Source organism: Acomys russatus, chromosome 14, assembly GCF_903995435.1.
Source record: "Acomys russatus chromosome 14, mAcoRus1.1, whole genome shotgun sequence".
NCBI lineage: Eukaryota > Metazoa > Chordata > Mammalia > Rodentia > Muridae > Acomys > Acomys russatus.
Genome location: NC_067150.1, coordinates 51,008,492 through 51,021,401, shown reverse-complemented (window position 1 = coordinate 51,021,401; position 12,910 = coordinate 51,008,492). Strand labels below are relative to the sequence as shown.

Sequence of the window (12,910 nt, the reverse complement as noted above, 5' to 3'; positions counted from 1 at the left end):
AATAATAATGCACAAATATGAAAAAACATGTAGCACTAATTTGTTATTCAGCAGTAATCCAATTAGTAAAAACAAATTACTTTTCTGCTGTATCTTTCAAGAATCTCACTAAAGACTGAATTAAAGAGACAGAATAATTACACAAAACTAATTAACATCTTTCACACAAACCATTTTAAGGGTAACAGAGAAACAAGAATGAATGCCATCAATGAGAAACTCACTAAACAGTAAAGGTAAGGAGGAAACAAAAATTAAAGTTATAAGCAAGAAATGAGTGAGGAACCGGCTATTTAGATATTTTCAAGGAATTCTGGCCCTGATTTAGTAGGATCAACTCAAGATCATAGCCTTAACTTTCTGAGCTAAGTTGACAAAATTACACATGTAAATACCATTACAAAACTTAGTGTAACCCTGCTCAGTCCTTCAGTGTTACTGGTTCTACTTTTACCAACTTGGTTCCATTCTTACTATCCTTACAATTTCTAAATTTCCACATACACTACTTCCAGATTGATTACTTCAATTTTCACAACTGACTGAAAAAATTATTTCCTTCAAATGGTTTCTCTAGCTAACAATTTATTTCTATCTCTTCTCTATCCTTCTGCTACTATCAGAAGAAAAAAAAAGTTACCTTTTTTTTTTTTTTTTTTTAAAGATTTATTTATTTAGCCGGGCATGGTGGCGCACACTTTTAATCCCAGCACTCGGGAGGCAGAGGCAGGCGGATGACCATGAGTTCGAGGCCAGCCTGGACTACAAAGTGAGTCCAGGACAGCCAAGGCTACACAGAGAAACCCTGTCTGAAAACAAACAAACAAACAAACAAACAAAGATTTGTTTATTTATTATGTATACAACATCCTGCCCACCAGAAGAGAGCACCAGATCTTATCATAGATGGTTGTGAGCCACCATGTGGTTGCTGGGAATTGAACTCAGGACCTTCAGAAGAGCTGCCAGTGCTCTTAACCTCTGAGCCATCTCTCCAGTCCCATTATAACCTTTCTAAGAGTAACAAAAGCTTTTCATCTTCATTTGTAATTTAGAAACCACCAAATTAAAACAAATACACACTTGGGTTAAGGGAATGGTTCAATCTGTACAGTTCCTGTCTCCCAAGTTCAGCTCTCTAGAATCCACATAAAAGGCCAGGCATAAGGGTGTGTGTATCTGTACCCTCAGAAGCAGAAGCAGCACAGAGGTGAGTCCCTGCAGCTTTGCAGCTAGCCTCTCCAGCCAGATCAGTGCGCTCAGGTTCACTGACAAGCCCTGTATGGAAAAATAGAGAGGACCCTCTGTCCTACCCCTATACACACCTACACACACACACACACCTACACACACACACACACACACACACACACACACACCCCACAAAAATACTGTTATATTTCCCATTTCACTTATTTCATCCTTCAACATAAAAATAAGGGTTTTAAAAAATTCTGCTTGAGGAGTCTGGAGAGATGGCCCAGTGGTTAAGAGCACTGTCTGCTCTTCCAAAGGCCCTTAGTTCATTTCCCAGCAACCACGTGGTGGGTCACAACCATCTGTAATGAGATCTGGTTTCCTCTTCTGGTGCAGGTGTACATGCAGGCAGAACACTGTATACATAATAAATAAATCTTTTTTTAAAACACAGAAATATTATTTTTTAAAATTCTGCTTAAAACATGATCTTATACAGCCAAACTGACTTAGAAGTCACTATGTATATAAGGATACCTTGAACTCCTGACTCTCTTGCCTCTACCTCCAAAATTCTGGGCATATCTGCTACTATGCTAATGTGCAATTTATCTTAATTTTTATTTATATGTACATGTGTATTTGTGTGTATGAGCCTGGGAAGTAGCCAGAAGAAAGCATTGTCCCTTTGGCCTTGAGTCATAAGCAGTTGCATGCCACCAAACATGGGTAACGGAAATTACTGGGTTCCACTGGAAAAATAACAAGCACTCCTGACCACTGAGTCATCTCTCTAGTCCCTAATATACTCTTCTCTAAAACATAAAAAATTCAGTTACCTTAATCTTATGCTACCACATACTTTGCAAAGACCTCTGATCAAGAAATTATCTTTACTTTTAACCTAGATGGCCTCTTAACAAATGAATACATAAAAGGTAGCCATGTATGCACGGCTCAAATTCAACAAGTCTACAACAGCTACACACTTGCTGTTTTGTTCTACAAAGATAACCATTATCTTGAGGTTGATATTATGTTGATATATGCTTATTACCTGGGCAAGTTTCCATAAATTATATATAACAGTTTCGGGTTAGATTTTTTTCTTTCTTTCTTTTTTGTTTTGTTTTTTTCAAGACAGAGTTTCTCTGTGTAGTCCTGGTTGTCCTGGACTCACTTTGTAGGCTAGGCTGCCCTGGAACTTACAGAGATCCAACTGCCTCTACCTCCGGAGTCCTGGGATTAAAGGCATACGATACCATGCCTGGCGCTGTTTCGTGTTTTTCACCTTTAAGAACTAATATCACACTATACTTAATAGTGTGCTGATCCATTCAAGTTAAGTAAATGCCAAATCATATCCCAGTACATAATTTTGCACAGTATTGCACATTTTCCTTTCAGTGAATACTGAAACTATTTCCAACACTACACTAAAACAGTAAGGTTAATTAAGCTTTCGTATATGTATCCTCACATATTTCTGCTAAACTTTCTTTGAGCATTGTGCACAACAGTGAAAGATGTAATTTGGGGATACCTGTTAACACTCAGGTATTACCAAAAACAAAACAAAAACCACCTGTCCAAACAATAGCAAGTGTGAAAGAGTTCAAATATTCTGCCTCTTTATCTAACATTAATATTGTCAAAATTGAGGGTCTAGCATTCTGAAGTGTGATATGAAGTCTACTGACCAGGCTTTGTAGATAAAGGTGCTTATCCCCAAACCTGATGACCTGAGTCTGATGACAGGAAAGCCACATGATAGAATGAAAGAACCAACTCATTTAAGTTGTCTGCTGATCTCTGTATGGGTGCTGTGATGCAACACACCACCACCACCACCACCACAATCAAAATAGATTTAAAAGGGCTAGTTCATTTTATTTTGCATCTCTCTGATTATTGTAAGTCTGGGTCACTCTAATCTTTCATTTGCCATTTCAGCTGCTGGTTTATTTATTTATTTATTTTCCTTTATAAGTTGTCTTTTCCTTAATGAGGTTTTTTTATATTTTTATTCTGAGTATCAATTAGTTTTCAGTTGTATATGCAGAACATATTTCATAACAACCAGTGGCTTATGTTTTAGTTATATTTTTTATGTATTTATTTTATGAGGATGTGCCAAGGCAAACAGATGGTGATTATATGACAACTTGCACTTTGATGTGTCTTGGCTTGTAGATCAGTACTATAAACAACTGACAACATAGCTGAGCATGGTAGCACACATCTGCCAACACCAGCACTTGAGCAGGGGCAGGAAAATCCTTACAAGGTCAAAGCCAGGCTGGTCTAATACTGAGCCCTTCTTTCAAAAATAAATTTCTCAAAAAGAAAAATGATATCTTATTGGCATTATCTCCCTTTCATGGCATTATGTTGTTATACTTTTTAATTATATTTTTTACTTTTTTTTTTTCTTTTCCCGAGGCAGGGTCTCTCAGTGTTAGCCTTGGCTGTCCTGGGCTCGCTTTGTAGACCAGGCTGGCCTTGAACTCACAGCAATCAACCTGCCTCTGCCTCCTGAGTGCTGGGATTAAAGACGTGCACATGTACCGCCATGCCTGCCTGTGTATCTTTCAGTTCAATTTTCATATTCACCAGATCTTATGGTGCCCACTTAAAATTCTTAATTGTTTTAAGACCTATTACTTCCTTATTCATCCTTGAGAAGCCTAATCAGCCTAATATTTTCAGACTAATGTCATTCACATTACTTTTACTTTGTATCTTCCACAGCATTTATTACATGGCTTTGTATGTTTTAGAATCTAGCTCTGTGGGTACACTTCTTATACAATATTTTTCATACAAACACACCAAATCTATTTATTGTTTCGTTGTTGTTGTTTGGAGATTTTCTGGTTATTAGAGATAGGGTTTCTCTGTGTAGCCTTAGCTGTCCTCGACTTGCTTTTGTAGACCAGGCTAGCATCGAATTCACAGAACTGCTTGCCTCTGCCTCCCTAACTATTAGGATTAAGAAGGCAGGCTCCACCACACCCAGCTTATGCATTGCTTGTTTAAAACCACAATCATGCCTTTAAGCTGGTAAGTTTAGGGGCTAGAGAAATGGCTTAGTGGCTAAGAATACTGCCTCTTCTTCCAGAGTAACCAGGTTTGATTCCCAGCACCCACTTGGGAGGTTCACAAGTAACCATAACTCCAGTCCCAGGGGACCCAACACCTTCTGAACTCTGAGGGCACACCATGCATGTACATAGCTAAGTCTTTTTTAAATTTGAAATAATAATCAGTATTCAGTTTCTTTTCTTTATTTTCTACAGTTATCTTAACCAGCAGATTCTTCTCAGTAATGAAAGTGAATACACTTAGCTAGCAAGTTCTAGTTACGAAGTGCATCTTACAGTGAGGCTATGCCCTATACTGCTCCAAGAGATGCACTAAATAGCTATGACTTAATACCTACAGACATACCTAACAGCCCAACAACTAAACTCAGAAACTTCTTTTTTAACAGAAGAGCCCAGCCAGGTGTGGTGGCGCACACCTTTAATCCCAACACTTGGGGCAGGCGGATTGCTGTGAGTTTGAGGCCAGTCTGGTCTACAAAGCAAACCCAGGACTACAAGAGAAACCCTGTCTTGAAAATCAAATAGAAATAAAATAAAGTAAGTAAAATAAAAACAAACAAAAAATAGGCCAGATGTGATGGTGCATCCTTTTAACCCCAGCATTCAGGAGACAGTGGCACAAAGGTCTCTGAGTTTGAGGCCAGCCTGATCTACACAGTGAGCTCCAGAACAGTCAGGATTACATAGAGAAATCCTGTCTCAAAGAACAAAAACAAAACAAACAAAAAAATAAGACTGCTAAACTAAAATGATACAGAGCTAAAACTGCTGACAGCCACCAACCCTGAATTCACAGAAATTTCTCTGGAATAACAGAGAAATGAAACTAACACATACAGTAAGGTCTTATCAATACATCTGTGCCAATAAGTCCAATTATGCCCTAAATAAACAAGTTCAACCACTGAGCTTCTAAAAGTGCCCTTTTATTCTTTGAACCATTTAAAGGTGGATTCCTCTTTCCTATAATTAGAAGAACCCATTATAACATATAGCATTTTAGTATAACACTCTAAGAACATAAATATCCTTTGTAACTCAAATTTCTAATTTCCAAAAGTCTGAGCCTCAAAAGCAAAAAATACACCTGCATAAACACTATTACTTCCTTCATTATTTTGATGCCCACACTTAGAAAGACAAACAGAATCAAGTAGGGCAGTAGCCTCTAACAGTCAAATTCACTATTCAAACTAAAAGATTAAGCTTATTTGGATAATAAACTTGTAATATCAATTGTGCAGAAATATGGAAGCTGATACATAATGTCAAAGTGAAAAAACAAAAAAAAATTATATATAAAGGACATATATAAAATGGGTCAGAACAGGGTTTGGGGGTTCAGTTTTCATTTTACAGTTTTCACCAGGAGCAAATTCAATGAACACTGCCTTATTTAAGTTCAACAGTAATTTTCTGGAAGATGAAATAAACATCTACCAGCATACACAAAACACACACACACACACACACACACACACACACACACACACACACACACACACACACACACACCCTGAAATGTCCATTAGGCTAAAGATCATATTTCAAGTCAACATGGAGAAATGGGAGTCATCTAAACATGATATACAGCTGTGGGTATGGTGCTACACACCTATAATCCTCACACTTAGGAGGTAGAGGCAGGAAAATCAAGAGTTCCTGGCCAGCTTTGGCATACAGTGAGTCTAAGGGCAGCCTAAATTACACGAGGCCTCATCTTACTATATAAAGGAAGGCGCTGAGCTCTGCTATCTCATATGTAGACTTCCCAGCATTAAAGACGTAGTCTAGTAACTATACCTACCCTACCATGAAACTGCAACATAAAACACAGCCAACTTCCTTCAAATTGCTCTGCTCTGACAGATATTTATCCCAGCAATGAGAAATGCATTTTAATATAGAAAACTGGAACCAAATAGTGAAGTCATTTCTGTGATAAGCTTGACTGTTGGATTTTTGGGCGTTTATGTGCGTGTTTATAGAAGACAATGAAGCTGGAGGCTAAAGAAGCCTTAGAATACTTCACAGAGTAACGTGTGTCTACACATTAGAGAATAACAAAATGTCAACAGAATTGCAAACAGTACAGACTATGCTGAAGGTTTCAGAGAGGAAAAGGGACTGTAGAGAAATGGACTAGAGACTATTGATGTTATGTCCTGGCAATTAATTCGGGTGTATTCTGTATCCTGAAAATTGGCTGAGAAGAAAATCAAATGCATTTGCATTATGAGATAGCTAGCTATGAGCCTAAGGGGGTTAGGGACAGAATGACAGATCTGAATGGGAAGCATCTGCCATGGGCTCATGTGGTTCACGCACTTGTCTCACAGACAGTAGCACTGTCTGGAGAGACTGTGGAATCGTTAGGTGGTGGGTCACTCACTGGTAGGCAAGATTTCAGGGTTAAAGGCTGGCTCCTCTTCTGGTCAAAACCTCTGTGTCCTGATATTAGCATGTACTGGAAACTCTTATCACTACAGACAGTCTCAGCTGTCATGCTTCCTTCACCATGAAACTGAGATAAAATCAGGTCTTCCCTTGTAAGTTGCTTCTGTCAAGTATTTTCTCTATAAAATTAAGTGAAATAAACTTCAAGGCAGCATTTGAGGGTAACTGAATTATTTCAAATGGTTAATTAATGTCACCATTATTCTAGGAAAATTGTAACAGGTCTCAAAGAAGTCCAAAAATAAGTTAAAGCAAATGTATTAGACTAATTTTCACTTTGCCAAAAAATAAATTTTGAGAAATATAATTTGGTTTTGGAAACTACAACTATAATTGAAAGGTATTCACAAATACACACACACACACACACACGGAGTGGGGAGGAAATAACACAATACTAACACACATCAATATGATGACAGTTGCTTCGGTCAATCGGGAATAATTTTATAATTCAGTTTATAATGTTCCTCTAACTAGATTTAGAAGAGAAAAAGTAAAGGTAAAGCTGAGGGTATAAGGATGAGGAATGACACAGAATATGAAACATGATCTTTTAAATTATAATCCCATCTAAATTATTAAAAAATGATTTTAATGCAACAGTAGATCTGCGCTCCAAAATTTTAACTGTTAAGATGTTTGGGTGTGTATTTTAGACAGGGTTTCTCTGTTTACCCCTGGCTATCCTGGAACTCACTCTGTATGTAGACCAGGCTGGCCTCAAACTCACAGAGACCCAATGGCAGTGAGTAAAGCTCTTACCACACAAGCTAAGAAACCTGACTTCAGATCTCCTACGACAAGTACAGCCAGGGGAGGCCACAAATGCTCATGAGCAAACCAGCTTACCAACTGTACTTAGCAGTGAACAGCAAGAAACAGTCTCAAACAAGGTAAAAGACAAAAGCTATCACCTTATGATGTTCTTTCATGTCTACACATTTAGGATTCTGTTCAAATACTGACTCCTAAAAAGAAGGTTTCCCTTATTAATCCTATTTTAATAGTGTAATAGAAAGAAATAAAACAATTTTTAATTAAGATAACACTCCAATGTGCATCTGCTTATCTGTATGGAAAGAGGGGTCTTTCCATGACTTCCTTTTTAATCAGAGAACTTGATACAGAATCTAAACTTATTATTTTATTTGATATTCTTGTTATTAAGTCTAGAATGCCCATTAAAATGTAAGAGAGTTCCATGATTTCATCAAGAATATTCATTCCTCTCACACATGTGAGAGGAAAAGGAGATGGCTCAGCAGTTAAGAGTACTTGTTGCAAAAATAAAAACTAAATAAATCAAAAAGACTACTTGTTGCTCCTGCAAAGAACCCAGGCTCAGTTCCCAGAACTCACAAAGTAGTACAAAACCATCTAGTAACTCCAATTCTAGAAAACCCAAGCCCTCTTCTGGCCTTTGCAGGTACCAGGTATGTACATGGGCACACATACACACATGCAGACAAAACACTCATATGCATGAAAATAAATCTAAAACTTATCTTAAATGTGTTAAAAGGAATAAGCAGTTCACCTATACATTAATACATATGTCAGTTTAAGAAACATTTTTATTGCTTAAGTTAATCTCAAGACAAAGTTTCTCTATGTAGCCTTGGCTACCCTGCACTCGGGCTATAGACCAAGCTGGCCAGACAAGCTAGCCTCGAACTCAGAGATCTGCCTGCCTCTGCCCCCTAAGTGCAGGGATTAAAGGCGTGCACCACCAGGCCCAGCTTTAAGCTAATCTTTTTATTGAACTGCTTCGTTTTCCCCTTTTACCAACTTTGTCTATTTTGTTATTTTAAAGACAGTGTCTCCCTGTATGGCCCTCACTGACCTGGCACTCACTTTGAACCCACAGACTGCTTCTACTTCCCAGAGTACCTAGATTAAAGGAGTGTATCACATCTGGTCTCTATTTTCTTAACATTTATTTATTTATTATGTATACAATACTTTGCCTGCATGTATAGCTGCACACCAGATCTCATTATAGATGTTTGTGAGCCACCATGTGGTAGCTGGGAACTGAACTCAGGACCTCCGGAAGAGCAACCAGTGCTCTTAACCTTTGAGCCAACTCTTCAGCCCCTAATCTCTATTTTTATTTATACCATTTACACACTGCTTCTGTCTGACTTCCTACAATGACTGTTTTCAGCAATAACAGGTGACACTGTCTAGCTTTTTAGATGATGATGTAGGCACTTAGTGAATAAGAGCACTGGATTTCATGAAATAAATGCTACTAAATGCATGGACATTGGCTCTATCTTTCTAAAGTTTTGTTATATTGTGTGTATGTTGGGCATTTGGAGAAAAAAGATGGCACATTAACACCAATGTTAGTTGGTATCCCTAAAATTTTGTGCAATTGGAGCTGAGTGACCTTATGGAATATAACCTAATAAATCTCAAACACTAAAAATATTACTTATTTTATGTGTATAATTGGGGGTAGGCATGTGCCAAGGTGTGCGTGTGAATGTCAAAGGACAACCTGCAGAAGTCAATTCTTTCCTTCCATCATCTGGGTCTCAGGAATCAAACTCAGGTCATCAAGCTCAACAGCAAATACCTTTTACCCACTCAGCCATTTCACCATTCATTCCTACCCAATTTCTTTTTTGTTGTTGTTTTTATTTATTTATTCACTTTACATCCTGATTGCAGCCCCCCTCCCAGTTCGCCACACCTCTCCTCCCACATTCTCCCTTTTCTTCTCCTCAGAGAAGGGGGAAGTTTCCCATCCTACCCAATTTCTTTAGTAAGAAGAAAATGAGTATTTTTTGTTGTGTTGTTTCTTTTCTGAGTCAGTCTCCCTGTGTAACCTAGGCTGCCCTCAAGCTTACAATATTCCTGTCTCAAGCTCCCAAGAGCTAAAATGAAAGGCATGTTATCAGCTATCCTGGTGGATTAAATGCTTGAGAATCCTAAAAGGATCTCTAAATCAATAAAAAGGACAAAAGGGAAGTCAACATTGTAATACTGCCCAAAAGTACTAACAAAACCTTAACTTGCAATCCAAATTCAGTAATTAACTGAAAAAAGTCAATACCTTAATCAAGAGATCATTCACTAAATTAGCAAATTAATATATAAACTACATGATCACCTCATTAGATGAACAAAAGACCTTTAATAAAGTTCAACGTTCTTTCATAATGAAGGCACTGAAGAAACTAAGAATAGAGGCAACCTAACAACATAATAAAGGATATAAATGGAACCTGTAGCCAAGTGTGGTGATCTGAATGAGATGTCTCCTATAATATGTCTTGGGCATTTCAATACTTGATCCCCAGTTGATGTTCTTGGTGAAAGAAATTATGTCACTGGGGTGGGCTCTGATATTTCCAAAAAACAATTCATTCTCATGTGCCTCTCTGATTTCTGTTTGTGCATCAAAATGTGAACTCTCAGCTGCTGCTCCATCACCATGCCTGCCTGTTACTAGGATCCATGCTGTAATAGTGATGGAGTTTTAACTTCTGGAACCAAAGACCCCAAATAAAGCCTTCCTTCTACAATTTGCCAAGGTCGTGGTGCTTTATGACAGCAACTGGTAGGTATCTAATACCAAACAAAGTAGGCTATTGTTATGACAGACCTGACCATGTGGTGTTTTGGATAAATGTGGAGGACTCTGGGACTTTAGACCAAAAAAGAAGTTGAAAGCTGTAAGCAAAGAGCTTCCAAGATTCCCGGTGTGATGATGATGTACTCTTATTCCCCTGGAACAAAAGCCCCAAATAAACTCTTCCTTCTTTAAGTTGCCTTGGTCACAGTGGTTTATCACTAATAATAGGAAAGTATCTAATACACCAGGGTCACTCTCAATTGGGGAAAACCAAACCCATTTCCTCTAAAATCAGGAATGAGATAAGGATGTCCATTTTCTCCACTCTTAGTTAATACAGTGCTTTAAAAATCAAGCAAATCAGTAAAGCAAGAAAAAAAAAAAAAAAAAAGAAACATAAATCAGAAAAGAACTCAAATTATCCCTACACATAAGCAATATAATCTTGTGCTTAAAAGACCCTAATAAGGTCTGGAGAGATGGCTCAGTGATGCCCCACAACCACAAGAATCTGACTTCTGGTCCCAGCACCCATATAACAGGCTGGGTGTGGTCCTGTGCACACCTCTAACTCCAGTGCCACTGGAGAGGGAAGCAGGTAGAGACAGGAGGACGGCTGAGTCTTGCTGGCTGCCATGCTAGATGAAAAATGAGCTGCAGGTTGAGAGAACCCTACGTCAAAGGAATAAGGTGCACAGTAACAAGAGGACACTCAAAACCTCCCTCTAGCCTGCACACCAACACATACATACACACTCATGCACACACCATACACACAGAGACTCAGAAAGAAACAGAGAGCTGGGTGTGAGTTTGAGGCCAGCCTGGTCTACAAAGTGAGGCCAGGACAGCCAAGACTACACAGAGAAACCCTGTCTCAAAAAACTAAAAGGAGAGAGGGGGGAGGGGGAATATGAATATGAACTTCCTGACACTTTAGGACCTCTTTATTCTTTCTCTCAAGTTCCTACTCCCCCTCCTTTTACCATGTGGCTGCTTACCAAACCTTCATGCCTAACTCAGAAAATCATGGTTTTCTCTGTATCCTTCCTCCAAGCAGTTTTCTTGTCTTTGGACTTCTCTTTTAGACTGTAACAATAATTTGTCCTCAAGCTTTTTTAAAAAGGAAGAGGGGTTATACAGTAAATGTCAAACTATTACAACTATTGAAGTGAGCAACAGACCAGGACTGGGTAGAGCTTAGCATTTGTGAGGCAAGACAGGGTTAGAGTAGAAAGCAGGAAATGAAAAACAAAATTAGAAGTGATGCAAAATAAGACAGTGACTTTCTTCATATTTTATTTTTATCCTAAAATTTATTTCAGATTACCCTGCACTTACTTAAGCATTTCTTCTGATGTGTCATAAGAATCAGAACTAGCCGGGTACAGTGGCACACCTGTACTCCCAGCACTCAGGGAGGCGAGTCAGATGGGTCTCTGATTTAGAGGCCAAGTCTGGTCTATAAAGTGAGTCCAGGAGAGCCAAGGCTACACAGAGCCTGTCTCAGAAAAAATAAATTAATTAATTAATAATAATAATAATAATAATAATCAGAACTATTAAAAAAACATCCATAGCTACTCATGTATGTTTGGAGGTCTTGCTGAAGACATACTTAATTGAGGCAGGACAATAAACGAGGAAAAATTACTAAGATGGAGAAATGGAAAGAACCCACTCACCTTCGTATCTAGTTTGTGTTTCCAGTTGCCTAAGACTCAAAAATGTTCATTTTCCTAAAGACATCTTAAATAATGATGTCTGAAACAATAAAATATGTTTGCTTGGGAACCAAATATCTGTAATCCTGAGTTTAACTGTATTAGTACACCTCTCTTATTCCTAAACCTACACAATATGCCTCATAGAGTCACCTTACAATTTCACTTACAAAAGAAAAAAAATTTTAAGTTTTTCTAGACAGAGTTTCTCTGTATAACAGTTCTGGCTGTCCTAGACTAGGCTGACCTCAAACTCACAGAGATCTGCCTGCCTCTGCCTCCCAGATGCTGGAATTAAAGGGGTGGGCCACCGCACCCGGATACAAAAGCAAAATCTTTAAGTAATTCATGTACTTAAGAAAAGTAGCCTCATAGCTTTTACTTAATTTTAAATTCTAGCTTTGGAAGTTTGCTTAATCTTTAAACTGTGTAAATTACATTCTTGGAAACTTATAAAGACAAAATTACATATACACACAGTTATTATAAAGATCCTGAAAGTATCCTCTCTCTAGAATGGCTCAGGGGATGTAATGTATACTTCATACATGTCCCTTTCACTAAATGCTTGTACATCTTCAAATCTAAAGCATACATGCACCCTTACTTATCTCTAATTAATAAATTCACTAACTTTGCTGTAGTCTATGGCAGAGCCAAAAATTCAGCTTTACTTTAATGGGATCCGTAAGAATGTGAAATTCTTCAAGCTACTGGTGTCAATACCAAGCTGTCTACTTGCCAACACTGACTATAAAATAAGCATCAAAACATTAATATTCAGCATCATATGGTTTTTCTGTGGAACATATGCTTCCATAATGGAGTTGTCTGCA

The 12,910-nt window shown here is 38.1% G+C and overlaps 1 protein-coding gene across 1 annotated transcript in view; it reads right to left on the bottom strand.

Moving 5' to 3' along the window:
• Positions 1–12,910, bottom strand: part of Myo9a (myosin IXA) — a 171,134-nt gene that overhangs the window by 137,841 nt on the left and 20,383 nt on the right. The window lies entirely within an intron of this gene.